General features: G+C 39.6%; 1 pseudogene; it reads left to right on the top strand.

Moving 5' to 3' along the window:
- Positions 1–2910: 2910 nt before the first annotated feature.
- LOC139360943 (KH domain-containing RNA-binding protein QKI-like) lies at positions 2911–15530 on the top strand (annotated as a pseudogene).
- Positions 15531–15799: the final 269 nt, after the last annotated feature.

The following is a 15799-nucleotide window of genomic DNA, read 5'->3' on the forward strand; positions in this document are numbered from 1 at the left end:
TAATGGAAGTCATTGCTATCATTAATGGAAAACAAATGAGTCAGCTCAATGAAAGAAGCAATTAATTTCCTGCAAGTGTCCTGTGCTTTACACTTGTATTAACCAGGAATCCAGGGATCATCCATATGTTATAGTAATTCAAGCAAGACTTAGCAAGTGTGTTAAGTGGACAGAGTAATCCATCTGATGGGACAAGAATCAGAACACAGAAGGGAAGAATGAACCTGAGGAAAAACGGAGGCAACATATGCCCCTGGAAGCAATCTTGAACTGGCAGCCATCTCTGCCCTTGGGTTCCTCTAGTGCCAGCTAGACATTGACAGTCTCTTTTTAACTCTGATTTCAAAGCAACATTCTGAATCAAAGCACAGTTTACCTCTACCTTTTTTATAGCCTTACTTAAGGATTAGATGAGAATGAGAATGCACAAAAATTACCTTCAAAAACAATCATTTACTACTAAACTCCTAAGCTGCACATTCTATGCAGCCTTTCTCACTGTAAGACAAGAAGAGCACAGGGATGCCTTTTAGGGCACCTGCCACTCCTCTGACTTTGGACACTACTTGACTACCTTCTCTGACATCAATGTACTTACTAAAGGTGTACAATGCAGCAACTTGTACAGAGAATTAAGTCATACTTATTACCTTTTCTTGATCCAATTTTTCTAGTTGCCTTTCTAAAATGTGGGTCACTCTGCCTTTTTTCTTCTCTCTGCCTTCATTCTTTTGCTTGCTATTTCCATATTTTTTCTTCTTCCTTTGTTTTTCAATTTGTTTCTGATCTACACCTAATGGGAGAGAAAATAAAGAGTTGCTGCCCATATAAGATTTTTCAAATGAATGCAGGACCAGTCTGCAGGAATTCTTGTGAGGACCCCGGGAGATTCTGCTTGGCTTTTGGTTGGCATGTGACCTGCTTCAAGTCGCTGTTCCATGTTCATTGATTTCAAGCCCCCAGTCCCACTCCTTGCCACTGAATCCCACTTCACTTGGCTGAGATGAATACAAGTCACCCTCATCATGACCGACTCCAACTGACATATCATCCCTCCATGTTGTAGGTTCTTGTCCTTTACACAGATCTCCTTTCACTTTTCAGAAGCAAAGCCTACATTTCTGCCTCTGCCTTTGATTATAATCCCTCTCCTGTCTTTAGGACCCTGACTGAGCCACTGATCCCTATTTCTGTACAAAGCAGTTTTATAACTTTTACTTCCATAAAGATGCTCAAGTCTGTTCTACCCTGGAAAAAAAAAAAAAAAAAAAAACAGAACAGAAATCACACCCTGATACTGCCCCAGCCATTCCAGCCATCTTACTTTTCATTCCCCACTTCCTCCAAATGGACAGCAACCCTTCCTGGGGTTTTCATGATTATTCGCATGTGGACCCTTTCCATATATTTTCCTCTACTCCTGATCTCTCTACATATCCTCACATCAACAGTTCTGACAGTTTCCTGCCACACATATGTGAAAACACCACAGTACCAGCTTCATCCCAGGCATGATCATCCCAGGTTTTTGATCATGCTCTTTCTATCCTCCATCCCCAGCAACTGGTGTGGGTATGTTCACATTCCCTGTCCTTCAGCTGCAACAGGGGCCTTCCTCACCACCTCCCTGGAATACTTACATAGCCCAGTCAAGATTCTCCTTGAAGTCAGTCTCTGCCTTCCGGTAATTTGTGGTCATTTGTAACAGACATTTCCTGAGGGGAAGGTGTGTATCTGCTGTGCACTGTCTCTGCCCCAATAGTCTGAGCTCTCATAATCTGCCTCTTTCTTTGCATACTGATTTCCTAAAACACTACCAACTATGTATTAGAAATATTTCATCTGTGTCAACCCACTCACTGGGTCCTGGCCATTGTTGTGTCTTCCTTGCTTGGCATTTGCCTGTACTGTCTCCTCAGCCTGAGTTATTCCCACATTGTCATAAAGTCTGATTTGCTATTTGAGACCCAACTAAAATGCCATCTCCTCCTTATTTCTGAAGTGACAAGTAACCAAACCACAACGGTATCTTGCTTGCACAATATCTTGCTCCTGCTTCATGAAAACCCACAAATACTTGTTTTGTCCACTTTCATTTTTTTCCACAGAAGACTCAAGTTTTAATAACTTGTCTGTTCCCTCTGCATTTTGGCAGAGATCCCTACATGTCAAATGTTTCAATTATGCTGACCTTTCTCTTCCAGTTCTGACCCATAAACTATTTTTTTTAAAGCTACAATGCTAATAAGAAAAAAATATATACATTCACTGGAGGATTATGAACCCTTTTTTCTCTGCCTTCTTTTAAAGTCATCAACAGGGACTGAGTTAGTTTCACGAATAAGAGAGAAGCAACACAGTATTTTGTCTCTGTCCCCTCCCCATCTCTTCTCAATCCTTCCCATGAAATTATAATACCAAAAGAGACACTTGATCATTTCAGCAGGCAGAAATGCTACTTCTTCCTGCTAGAAGAAGAAAGAAAAGTTACTCTATAATGAAATTCCTTTCTTATATGGAATAGTAATCTCAAAATAGCAATGTTGTTTAAGCACTTCTATATTGAGAAATAAAGAAGACAAACAGACTACTTATCTGCTCTGGTATATATTTTGCACCTGCATGGTGGAATACAAAACTTATTTGGATACAAAGGCAAAGAAATAAAGTATGTTTATTTGGCACCTCATCTGAGAAATGGCAAATTTCAGCCATTTTATTCCATTTGTGCCCAGATGAAATGATTAATATAAAAATTTCTCAATAACAACATTACTCACTATGCTGCTTAATAATTTTAAACCCAGTACTATAATGTACATTCTCTCTCAGATGCAGAACACCTCATTACTCAGTTGATTTTCTTTATTATATCACCTTATTTTATTCCCTTGTTAAGGTCTGTGACAAATGGCTGCCTCTCAGAAACTTCCTCTTGTGGCCATGTCCCCTACTCGTCAGCTGCAGCTCATTTCTTCTGCTGTCCTGGGTAATGGCTTGCTGACCATCTGCCTCAGTGACTAGAAATTCAAGAAGACAAGGGTTTGATTGGTTCACTGTTCTATTTTCACCCCCAAGGAAAGTGCCTAGCAGAGACAGGCTCTAGATCACATCTCACAGAGTGCTTTCCAAAGCAGATTTACTCTGGAATCAGCAAAGTCAAACTTCTCAAAATCCCTTGTCTCTCTAATTAATTCTGTATGTTCCTGAGTGCCGTGACTGTAAAAAGACCTTCAACGATACATGAAATAATTCATGGAATACACAGACTGGTATAAGCAAGAAACTGCTAACAATATGTTTACGAAATGTTTTGAAGATGATGTATTTTCACTGTTTTGTGAGGACTAAGAAATGGCTTAATTTGAGAAAATTTCTTTCATATTTGAGGATTAAACATTTTGATCCCAAAAGAAAAACATCTGGCTGTTTGCTCAGTCCCAGAAGAAAGCAGAAACCTCCCACAGCTCTCTTCCCATCTTCTTCCAACTCCAGCAAGGAAAGTGGATAATCTGAAAGAAGACTGGAATGGGAAAGTGGGACAGACAAGCGAAGTCTGATGACAATTTGTTCTCTTCTGCTAAGTTAATTCACTTTCAGAGCTTTTCCAAAATTTGAAATGCAAGTTTTTACCTAATTTCTTAAGACACAAAAGAACCATATAGATGGAAAAAGAAATAATATTTATGTGTTTCTATCACATTAAAGTTATATAATGGGAGTTAGCAGTGTTTCATCATGCCTTCTCAAGATGATAAGGCCCGCACAAAATAGTTTTTGCGGAAGAGTTTTTGGGAAAATTCCACCTAGTATGCTAGACACTGAACAGTTAATGAAATCAACAGGCCTTCCGGCTAAAAACTCTCAATAAATTCGGTATTGATGGAACGTATCTCAAAATAATAAGAGCTATTTATAACAAACCCCCGGTCAATATCATACTGAATGGGCAAAAACTGGAAGCATTCCCTTTGAAAGCTGACACAAGTCTTTGCTATTGTGAATAGTGCTGCAATAAACATACGTGTGCATGTGTCTTTATAGCAGCATAATTTATAATCCTTTGGGTATATACCCAGGAATGGGATGGCTGGGTCATATGGTACATCTAGTTCTAGATCCTTGAGGAATCGCCATACTGTTTTCCATAATGGTTGAACTAGTTTACAATCCCACCAACAGTGTAAAAGTGTTCCTATTTCTCCACATCCTCTCCAGCACCTGTTGTTTCCTGACTTTTGAATGATCGCCATTCTAACTGGTGTGAGATGGTATCTCATTGTGGTTTTGATTTGCATTTCTCTGATGGCCAGTGATGATGAGCATTTTTTCATGTGTCTGTTGGCTGTATGAATGTCTTCTTTTGAGAAATGTCTGTTCATATCCTTTGCCCACTTTTTGATGGGGTTGTTTGTTTTTTTCTTGTAAATTAGTTTGAGTTCTTTGCAGGTTCTGGATATTAGCCCTTTGTCAGATGAGTAGATTACAAAAATTTTCTCCCATTCTGTAGGTTGCCTGTTCACTCTGATGGTAGTTTCTTTTGCTGTGCAGAAGCTCTTTAGTTTAATGAGATCCCATTTGTCAATTTTGGCTTTTGCTGCCATTGCTTTTGGTGTTTTAGACATGAAGTCTTTGCCCATGCCTATGTCCCGAATGGTACTACCTAGGTTTTCCTCTAGGGTTTTTATAGTATTAGGTCTAACATTTAAGTCTCTAATCCATCTTGAATTAATTTTCATATAAGGAGTAAGGAAAGGATCCAGTTTCAGCTTTCTACTTATGGGTAGCCAATTTTCCCAGCACCATTTATTAAATAGGGAATCCTTTCCCCATTTCTTGTTTCTCTCAGGTTTGTCAAAGATCAGATGGCTGTACATGTGTGGTATTATTTCTGAGGACTCTGTTCTGTTCCATTGGTCTATATCTCTGTTTTGGTACCAGTACCATGCTGTTTTGGTTATGGTAGCCTTGTAGTATAGTTTGAAGTCAGGTAGTGTGATGCCTCCAGCTTTGTTCTTTTGACTTAGGATTGTCTTGGAGATGCGGGCTCTTTTTTGGTCCCATATGAACTTTAAAGCAGTTTTTTCCAATTCTGTGAAGAAACTCATTGGTAGCTTGATGGGGATGGCATTGAATCTATAAATTACCTTGGGCAGTATGGCCATTTTCATGATATTGATTCTTCCTATCCATGAGTATGGTATGTTCTTCCATTTGTTTGTGTCCTCTTTTATTTCACTGAGCAGTGGTTTGTAGTTCTCCAACCCAAATGTCCATCAGTGACAGATTGGATTAAGAAAATGTGGCACATATACACCATGGAATACTATGCAGCCATCAAAAAGGATGAGTTTGTGTCCTTTGTAGGGACATGGATGCAGCTGGAAACCATCATTCTTAGCAAACTATCACAAGAACAGAAAACCAAACACCGCATGTTCTCACTCATAGGTGGGAACTGAACAATGAGATCACTTGGACTCAGGAAGGGGAACATCACACACCGGGGCCTATCATGGGGAGGGGGGAGGGAGGAGAGATTGCATTGGGAGTTATACCTGATGTAAATGACGAGTTGATGGGTGCAACACACCAACATGGCACAAGTATACATATGTAACAAACCTGGACGTTATGCACATGTACCCTACAACTTAAAGTATAATAATAATAAATAAATTAAAAAAAAAAAAAAAGAAAGCTGACACAAGACAGGCATGCCCTGTCTCACCACTCCTATTCAACATAGTATTGGAAGTTCTGCTTAATGCAACCAGACAAGAGAAAGAAATAAAGGGTATTCAATTAGGAAAAGAAGAAGTCAAATTTTCCCTATTTGCAGATGACATGGTTGTATATTTAGAAAACCCCATCGTCTCACCTCAAAATCTCCTTAAGCTGATAAGCAACTTCAGCAAAGTCTCAGGATACAAAATCAATGTGCAAAAATCACAAGCATTCTTATAAACCAACAACAGACAGAGAGCAAAAACATGAATGAACTCCCATTCACAATTGCTTCAAAGAGAGTAAAATACCGAGGAATCCAACTTAGAAGAGATGTCAAGGACCTCTTCAAGGAGAATCACAAACCACTGCTCAGTGAAATAAAAGAGGACACAAACAAATAGAAGAACATACCATGCTCATGGATAGGAAGAATCAATATTGTGAAAATGGCCATACTGCTCATGGTAATTTATAGATTCTATGCCATCCCCATTAAGTTATCAATGACTTTCTTCACAGAATTGGAAAAAAAAAACTGCTTTAAAGTTCATATGGAACCAAAAAAGAGACCAGATTGCCAAGAGAATCCTAAGCCAAAAGAACAAAGCTGAAGGCATCACACTTTCGACTTCAAACTATACTACAAGGCTACAGTAACCAAAACATCATGGTACTGGTACCAAAACAGAGATATAGACCAATGAAACAGAACAGAGCCTTCAAGAATAACATCACATATCTACAGCCATCTGATCTTTGACAAACCTGACAAAAACAAGAAATTGAAAAAGGATTCCCTATTTAATTGTTGGTGCTGGGAAAACTGGCCAGCCATAAGTAGAAAACTAAAACTGGATCCTTTCCTTACTCCTTATATGAAAATTAATTCAAGATGGATTAGAGACATAAATGTTATACCTAAAACCATAAAAACCCTAGAAGAAAGCCTAGGGAATACCATTCAGGACATAGGCATGAGCAAGGACTTCATGTCTAAAACACCAAAAACAATGGCAACAAAAGCCAAAATTGACAAATGGGATCTCATTAAACTAAAGAGCTTCTGCACAGCAAAAGAAACTACCATCAGAATGAACAGGCAACCTACAGAAGGAGAGAAAATTTTTGCAATCTACTCATCTGACAAAGGGCTAATATCCATCATCTACAAAGAACCCTAACAAATTTACAAGAAAAAAACAAACATTCCCATCAAGAAGTGGAAAAAGGATATGAACAGACACTTCTCAAAAGAAGACATTCATACAGCCAACAGACACATGAAAAAATGCTCATCATCACTCGTCATCAGAGAAATGCAAATCAAAACCACAATGAGATACCATCTCACATCAATTAGAATGGCAATTATTAAAAAGTCATGAAACAACAGGTTCCGGGGAGGATGTGGAGAAATAGGAACACTTTTACACTGTTGGTGGGACTATAAACTAGTTCAACTATTGTGGAAAACAGTGTGGCGATTCCTCAAGGATATAGAACTAGAAATAGCATTTGACCCGGCCTCCTATTACTGGGTATATACCCAAAGGATTATAAATCATGCTGTTATAAAGACACATGCACTCATATGTTTATTGCGGCACTATTCACAATAGCAAAGACTTGGAATCAACCCAAATGTCCATCAGTGACAGAGTGGATTAAGAAAATGTGGCACATATACACCATGGAATACTATGCAGCCATAAAAAAGGATGAGTTTGTGTCTTTTGTAGGGACATGGATGCAGCTGGAAACCATCATTCTCAGCAAACTAACACAAGAACAGAAAACCAAACACTGCATGTTCTCACTCATAGGTGGGAATTGAACAATGAGATCACTTGGACACAGGAAGGGAATATCACACACCGGGGACTATTGTGGGGAAGGGGGACGGGGCAGGGATAGCATTAGGAGATATACCTAATGTAAATGACAAGTTAATGGGTGCAGCACACCAATGTGGCACACGTATACATATGTAACAAATCTGCTTGTTGTGCACACGTACCCTAGAATAATTAATAATAATAATAATAATAATAATAATAATAATAATAATAAAAGAAAACACTGTTAAGCACTTCACCTGGGAAGCCTAAATGAGAAGTCCTTCATTGTAATGTGTCCTTTCCTCAGCAGGGTCTTTACATGTTATCACAGAAATTACTTCAGAAATGTCATTAACAACAAAATGACACTGTAACTCCCAAACCAATGCTTTGACTAATTTATACCTACAAAAAGACCTTCAGTGATACATGAAATAATTCACAGAGTACACAAACTGCTATTCAGTAGGTGAACCTGCTGCAGTCAAAATACAGAACTCACTTGAGTGCTGATACGAGATGGGCACAGCACCTACAGCAGCACCCACATGAGGCATATCTCCAGAAGAGAACTAATTCGTTTAAAGACGCCTGGGCACATTTCCTGCATCTGCATGAAGCATAAATGGTTTTCCCATGAGTCTTTCCTTAACAATAATAGCAAGACCAAAAAGAGTGGTGCCGTGTGGGTGCAATGGGCTGGAGCATGGGAACTTCAGTCAAAATAACTAGGTGCACTTTTTCTCAAGAGAATGTTGTGAAATTCCAAACATAACCACTTGCCAATGTATTTGCCTGTCAGAGTGTTCTTATATTTAAAATAATTAACTTTGCTTACAAAATTGTATTTCCCAACAGGAAAATTAACTCAGTGACAGTGAAGAATTCAAATGGCTTGTTGATAATCATTTGAATTCTATTAAATTTCAATGATTTAACCCAAATATCTTAATAAATATTCACAAAATTTACTAAGCCCTTCATTTAACTTTTCAAAATACTATACTTCCTGATTTGAAGATGACTTTCATAAGACTAACCAATTGGTTACATACAAATATAAAGATTTCTTAAGCTGGAAAGAATTTTAGAGATGATAGGCTCTACATGCTTATTTTACACTTACAAAGTGACTACAAAGTGAGACAGTCTAAGGCAGGGCCATAGTCAGGGCACCAGTTTCTGGACTCTTAATATTCTTTTATCTCCACCCTTTCACTAAAAGTGAGGTTTTCTAAATTTGAGGAAATCAACAGAATCAGCAAATTTAAAGAAAAATAACATTCTTGTATGCCATATAAAGGAAGAAATACATTTTTAAATCACTTATTTTAAATCTGACAAGTTAATAATGTATTTACGAGCTTAGCTCAAACTCTGAAATTATTAGTCATGATGAAAATTTTAAAAAGTAAAAACACCCAATTATATAAAGCTTCATGATATGAAAATTAGGTGACATAGCTGTACCTGTAGTTTTGTCAAAGAATAAAAATGTTCCAATATGTAACTACTGTTTTTTTGCCTCTTTGGTTTGTTTATTTTTTATACCAATAGATATGTTTCACCAAAACTAAGCTTTCTAGATCCTTAACTTATAAAAACTGGTATTCACATTGGAACTTACATTTAAAAGATTACTTATTATCCTTAAAAGTTAGCTTGTCCACATCTGAAAATTCACTTTTGTCTTGAAGTTCAGTCTGTCTCTGGGAAAGACTACATTGGAAGAATAAAATTCATGAATAGGAAGTTTTAATAATGGAAAACCCAAGAGCATCAGCTGACAAAAAGCCTTGTTACTCAATAAAATGTTCTGAAAAATTCCTTTTCTCTTTGTGTTGTAAAGAATAGCTCTGCCTCACCATAACCACGAGGAATTGTTCGCGGCAAGTAGTACCTGCTTACTCAGTTACTCCTTGTAACTATGTTCTGCTGTGAAGTACGTACTGCAGTTGTTAAAAAAAAAATAATGTTGGAGTCCGAATGCTATTCCTAGGAGTTTAGTTTTTCAATAATGATAAAACATTTCCAAAAATAATTCCACATATTATCAGCATGAACCAGCTCAGGGGGCAATAGTACAAACTTGAGTGAGCAAAGTGCCCTACTCAGCATGTTTATGTGTTATCCTTCCTTTTGGCTTATCACAACTACAAAAAAAAAAAAAAAAAAGCTGGCCACGTGTGGTGGATCATGCCTGTAATCCTAGCACTTTAGGATGCTGACACTGGCAGATAATGAGGTCAGGAGCTTGAGACCATCCTCGCCAACACGGCGAAAACCTGTCTCTACTACAAATACAAAAATTAGCCTAGCATGGTGGTGCATGTGGTGCATATCTGTAGTTCCAGCTATTCAGGAGTCTAAGGCAGGAGAATTGCTTGAACCCAGGAGGCAGAGGCTGCAGTACGGTGAGACTACTCTCCAGCCTGGGCGACAGAGTGAGACTCTGTCTCAAAGAAAGAAAAAGCTTTGGGAACATAACTGGTGTTGTGGGAAATAGGGGACCATAGAGGCTGACATGGGGAAACAGGAGAATTTATTTAGATGCACCAGATCAGCAAACTTATATCCAGAAAGGCTGAGTATTGAAGAATGACTGAGCAGGGTTTTTGTAAGCAAACTTACAGAAGCAGAACTAAAGCAGCTAACTATACAATGAAAGCTTATGCAACTTACAGCATAATTGTTGACTTAGCATAACTTCTTGACTTGCATAGCTGGGTTTTGCAGCTGTGTTGAAAGAAAAACTGGAACCTACAAATTTTAATAAATACAATCATTGGTAAACATAGTCAAAATGAATGCTTCAGAGAAGGAGAGACAGTAAAGCAATTTGCTTTTCTTTCAACTTTCCTCCAGTCAGGGGTATCTGCAACCTCCTCCTTTGGCCTCAACTTTTTAGACAGTGTTGTTTTATAACTGTCCTTGGAGTGAGCTAGCTAAGCAGATAAAAGCTTGTTTTTCTTTCCTTTTTAACCCTTGTCTTGCCACATTTTTTCTCTTTTTTGATACCTTTAAAGGAGAAATTTAATAGAAGTCATTAGGATTATTTTATGCTTTATGGGAAAGCATGTTTCTTCTTTGGGCGAAGGTCGATATTTAGTTAGAGCTATTAACTGAGTAGCAGTGTGGCTGGTTATATTGTTTCAGACTATGTATTATGTGTAGAGGGTGGGCACCATTTTATGGGTGCTTTATTTTTATCATGGTTTAGTGGGGAAATAACAGTAAAGCAATGAATAGCATATTTATATTTAGCATGGTTATAAGAGATTCATACCAAGGGAAGGAGGTTGAGCATAGCGACAGAATAGCAATAAAATTATTAGTATTACAGTGCAAGTTATTAGACTTAAGATTTTTAACTATATTTACTTGCTTGGTGAATTTTAAAGTTTTTGATGTGCATAGACTAGCTATTTTCTGGAGTGTGACTAGAGTAGGGCTTGTCGTCTTCTTATTAATCTTTAGTCTTGCATAGACTGGTCAGTTTTTGGAGTGACAACAGCAGGGCCGTTGTTCTCAGTGACAACTCAGTCTTGTTCCATGATTAGCTGGGTTCATGGTTTGGGTCCTGCTGGCTCATTCACTTGTCTTGTACTGCCAGTTTCAACCCACCATAAAGAATCTAAAGCATGATTCCTGCAATTTTAACAGCAGTGGGTGTGGATAACATTACAGTATGGGGTCCACCGCACATGGGTTCTAGAGAAGTTGGGTTTCATTTTTTAACTCAAATAGAGTCTTTAGTTTTAAAGAAGCATGTCTATTCTCTCAGGCATAAAGGCATTTTTTAATGTACATTAAAAAATGTACATACTTTTTAATGTATATTCATACTCATACCTAAGTATGAATATTTTGTATGGCTATTTTTAAAGACTGCATTTGCTTTTTGATGGATAATTTCTTTAGTTTACAGAAATTACTTTTAATTTGACTTTTGATTGAGTGTGGCTGATTGAACAAAATTTTATAGGGTGAATACTTAGTTTATTTAGTGGGGGTGCACCTGACCTGGATGAGCACCATGGGCAGGATTTGATTCTATCATAATTGAGTTTTTTGATAAGTTTTCAATTAACTGCTTGAGTGTTTGGTTTATGTGTTTTATTTTCTTTTTTTAAAATTTGTGGTTTGTAGGCTGTGTGTAACTTTTATTTTGTTTTACACAACTTTGCTAGATTTTAAATTATTTCAACTATAATTGCTGAACTATTGTTTGACTTAAAGTTAGAGGCAGTTTAAACCTGAGGAGAATGTTTTTTAAACAGTATTTTAATTACTTGTGTTTGCTTTTTCTGTCCTGGTGGGAAAGCCTTAACTTGTTTTAAAAAGGTGTAAATAAGTGCTAGTATATAACAATAAACCCTGTCATGAGACAGTTTGGTGAAGTTTACAAGTAAGTTTTTACAAGGCATAGCTTTTATTTTTTGGATTCCTGGGGGCTGGATAGGACTTGCCTTGGGTTGTTTTAAGCATAAGTTATGCATTGTTCACAAACTATTTGAGTGACAGCAGTGAGTCCTGGTACTTAGAAGTAGCATTTCAGAAATTTTTAGTGCTGTTTTTCTTATATGAGTTTTTTTATAAATTAGCTTTACAAATTTAGGGGCTATGATTTCTGGAATGGCTAATTTTCTATTATAGAATTTTTACCATTTTTTCATAATGTATTTTCTAGTTTTTGGGTAAGCCAGGCCCTCTTATTTGGAGTGTAACTTAGGATCTTCTGGAGTGGAGGTTCTAGGATGAGAAGCATATTTAAGGTTTTTTAAAAACAAAATGCAGCAAAATTATTTTTTCCTGTTTTGCCTTCTTATTAGCTTTCCTGTTTCTTTTGGCTTTTGATGTCCCTGCCTTTTGGTACAACCAATAACGCATTATTGCTGCTTTTTCTGGAGTCTATAGAGCTGTTAACGGCTACAGATTTTTTCTTTGTACTTTATTTATTTGCCTCCAGCTGTTAAGAGATTTTCTTTTTATATACAGTTCTATGAACATGTAGTGTGGTAAAAGTGTATTTAGAGTCTGTATAAATATTGACCTTTTTGTCTTTTGGTAGCAAAAGGGCTCTTGTTAGGGCTATTAATTTTGCCTTTTGTGCTCACACTCCAGTAGGCAGAGATTGAGCTTCTACTAGAGATTTTAATGTTACCACTGCATTTCTGGCTTGTTGGATTCTTTCTAGCACAAAATACTTCCATTTATGAAGTATTTGATATCTGGGTTTTTGAGGGGTTGATTGGTAAGATCTCCCTGTTCAGAAAAATACCTCTCCCACTGTTTAGATACAGCTGTGGAGGGGAGCTTCAGGTGTGACTGGAAGCAGGGTGGTCGGATTTAAGGTGTTTACTGTTTTCTAAGTAATGTAATGGTTTTTGTATCCAAGCCCTTGGTACTGCATTATTCTCAAATTTGAGAAACAGTGGTTCTTTCTTTGGCTCATCAGAGTTTTGACTGAGTGTGGCACCTGGACACTTAACTGTCGTCTCAAAGTCAGTTTGTTAGGCTCTTCCATTAGCAAGGCAGTAGTGGCTAATGCCTTAAGGCAAGGAGGCCATCCTAGTGCCACAGAGTCTGTTTAGATACATATGCCACTGGACAATGCTGTAATTTTATAATTTAAGGACCCTATAGCCATTTCTTTTCATTTATGGATATATAGAAAGAAAGGCTTAGTTACATTTGGCAATTCGAACCCTAGGACTTGAGTGAAGGCTTTATTGATTTGTTTAAATGCTTTTTGCTGTTTAGGTTTCCAGAGGAGGGTTTAATTCTTACCCATTTTGTAATTTTATATAATGGCTTAGGCATCAGTTAAAAATTTGGATTTAGATATGGTGGAATTTTGTTGTTTCTAAGAATATTTCTTGTTTGACAACTAGTGGTTGTGGTTGGCAGTGTACAAACGGCTTGCTTCTGCTTATGGCCAAGCTGGCACTCTACATGACTTACTATGAAACCTACATATTTGAGCAGTTTATGAAAAAAAAAGGGTCATTTGTAACCTGCTTTTCACAGGAGATGAGGAGGTCTGGGTTTTTGATCAAACAGTCATCCTGGGTTGGGGCTGCTAAAGGAAGGTCATCCACGTACTGCATCAAGGCATATTTATGGTTTGGCAAGTTGTAGGGTTTTTTTGTTTTGTTTTGTTTTGTTTTTTTGAGACGGAGTCTGGCTCTGTCACCCAGGCTGGAGTGCAATGTCGGGATCTCGGCTCACTGCAAGCTCCGCCTCCAGGGTTCACGCTATTCTCCTGCCTCCGCCACCCGAGTGGCTGGGACTACAGGCGCCCGCCAACTCGCCTGGCTCGTTTTTTTTTTTTTTTTTTTTTTTTTTTTTTTTTTTTTTAGTAGAGACGGGGTTTCACCGTGTTAGCCAGGATGGTCTCGTTGTAGGTTTTAAGGTTAGTGCTTACCTAAAGATTGTGGGACAGGAGGCCAACTCCGCCTCCAAGTAAGGGAGGAGGGCGGGGGCAGGGGGAGGCAGTCAGAGCGCGGCTGCAGCAGCAGCTACAGAGGCGCCCTGGCAGCTACCAGCCCAGAGAGACCGTCCAGCCTGCGGCACAGGCGACGGCGGCGCTGAGCGGGCGCTACCAGCCGAGCGAGCCGGGGCCGCGGCTCCTCCTCGTCTGGCGCCAGCGGCCAGCGGCCAGCGGCCAGCGGCCGGCGCCCCGCGCACGCACTGGGCCAGCCGAGATCCGCCTTCCGCTCGCTAGCCTGCCTCTTGAGGGAAGCGCCGAGCCAGGCGGCCGAGTGCGGCCGCGGCTGGGAGTGCGTTGGCCCGGACGGAAAGCGCCTGCAGGGGGCGCGCGAGCGCGCGAGCGCGCGAGCTCTTGGTGCCAGCTGCCCGGGGGCCAGGTGCGGGAGCCAGAACGGGAGCCGGCGCGGAGGCGGCCTGCGGCCGGGGCTGGTCCCCGCCCCTCTCTCTTCTTCGGCGGGCGGAGTGAGCTGCGGAGAGGGGAATATGGTCGGAGAAGTGTAAACCAAGGAGAAGCGGAAGCCCTAGAAGGTCATGAGCAGCCTGCCTAACTTCGGGGACATATTCAACTACCTCGAGCGGTTGCTGGACGAAGAAATTAGCAGAGTACGGAAAGACATGTACAATGGCAAATTAAATGGCAGTACAGAGATAAGGAGTGCAGAATTGCCTGATGCTGTGGGACCTATTGTTCATTTACAAGACAAACTTTATGTGCCTGTAAAAGAATACCCAGATTTTTATTTTGTTGGGAGAATCCTTGGACCTAGAGGACTTACGGCCAAACAACTTGAAGCACAAACCGGATGTAAAATCATGGTCGGAGGCAAAGGCTCAATGAGGGATTAAAAAAAGGAGGAGCAAAATAGAGGCAAGCCCAATTGGGAGTATCTAAATGAAGATTTACATGTACTAATCACTGTGGAAGATGCTCAGAACAGAACAGAAATCAAATTGAAGACAGAGTTGAAGAAGTGAAGAAATTATTGGTACCTGCAGCAGAAGGAGAAGACAGCCTGAAGATGATGCAGCTGTGATGGACCTTGTGATTCTGAATGGCACCTACAGAGATGCCAACATTAAATCACGAGCCATTGCGTTTTCTCTTGCAGCAATAGCCCAGGCTGCTCCAAGGATCATTACTGAGCCTGAGTCGGTTCTCCCTCCAGCTGCCCTGCCTACTCCTACTCCAGCTAGCCCTACCATAATGCCTTTGATCAGACAAATACAGACTGCTGTCATGCCAAACGGAACTCCTCACCCAACTGCTGCGATAGTTCCTCCAGGGCCTGAAGCTGGTTTAATCTATACACCCTATGAGTACCCCTACACATTGGCACCAGCTACATCAATCCTTGAGTGTCCTGTTGAACCTAGTGGTGTATTAGGTGCGGTGGCTATCCAACGCGCAATATGCGTGTCCATCCTTACCACAGGATTGTGACCACAGACTGAGCTGCCACCGGCAACTAACTTATGACCTTCTAACCTCTGAACTCTTAGCCTAATGATGACCTGACCATGCCTGCCTGGGATCAGTTAACTGGTAATTGCCTTTGCTTGCCTGTCATCAGTGCAGCGAGCTGAGGCACTTGTTCATTCGTCTTACCATCTAACCAAACAAAAGACAAAGAAATTGTCCTCCAACTCAGCTTTTTTTTTTTTTTTTTTCCTGGTTGGATGAAAGTGATTCTAGAACCTGCACTGAATAGTAGTAAAGCAATAAGGCCCAATTTATCCCA

This window comes from Macaca nemestrina, chromosome Y (assembly GCF_043159975.1).
Source record: "Macaca nemestrina isolate mMacNem1 chromosome Y, mMacNem.hap1, whole genome shotgun sequence".
In the NCBI taxonomy this organism is placed as follows: Eukaryota; Metazoa; Chordata; class Mammalia; order Primates; family Cercopithecidae; genus Macaca; species Macaca nemestrina.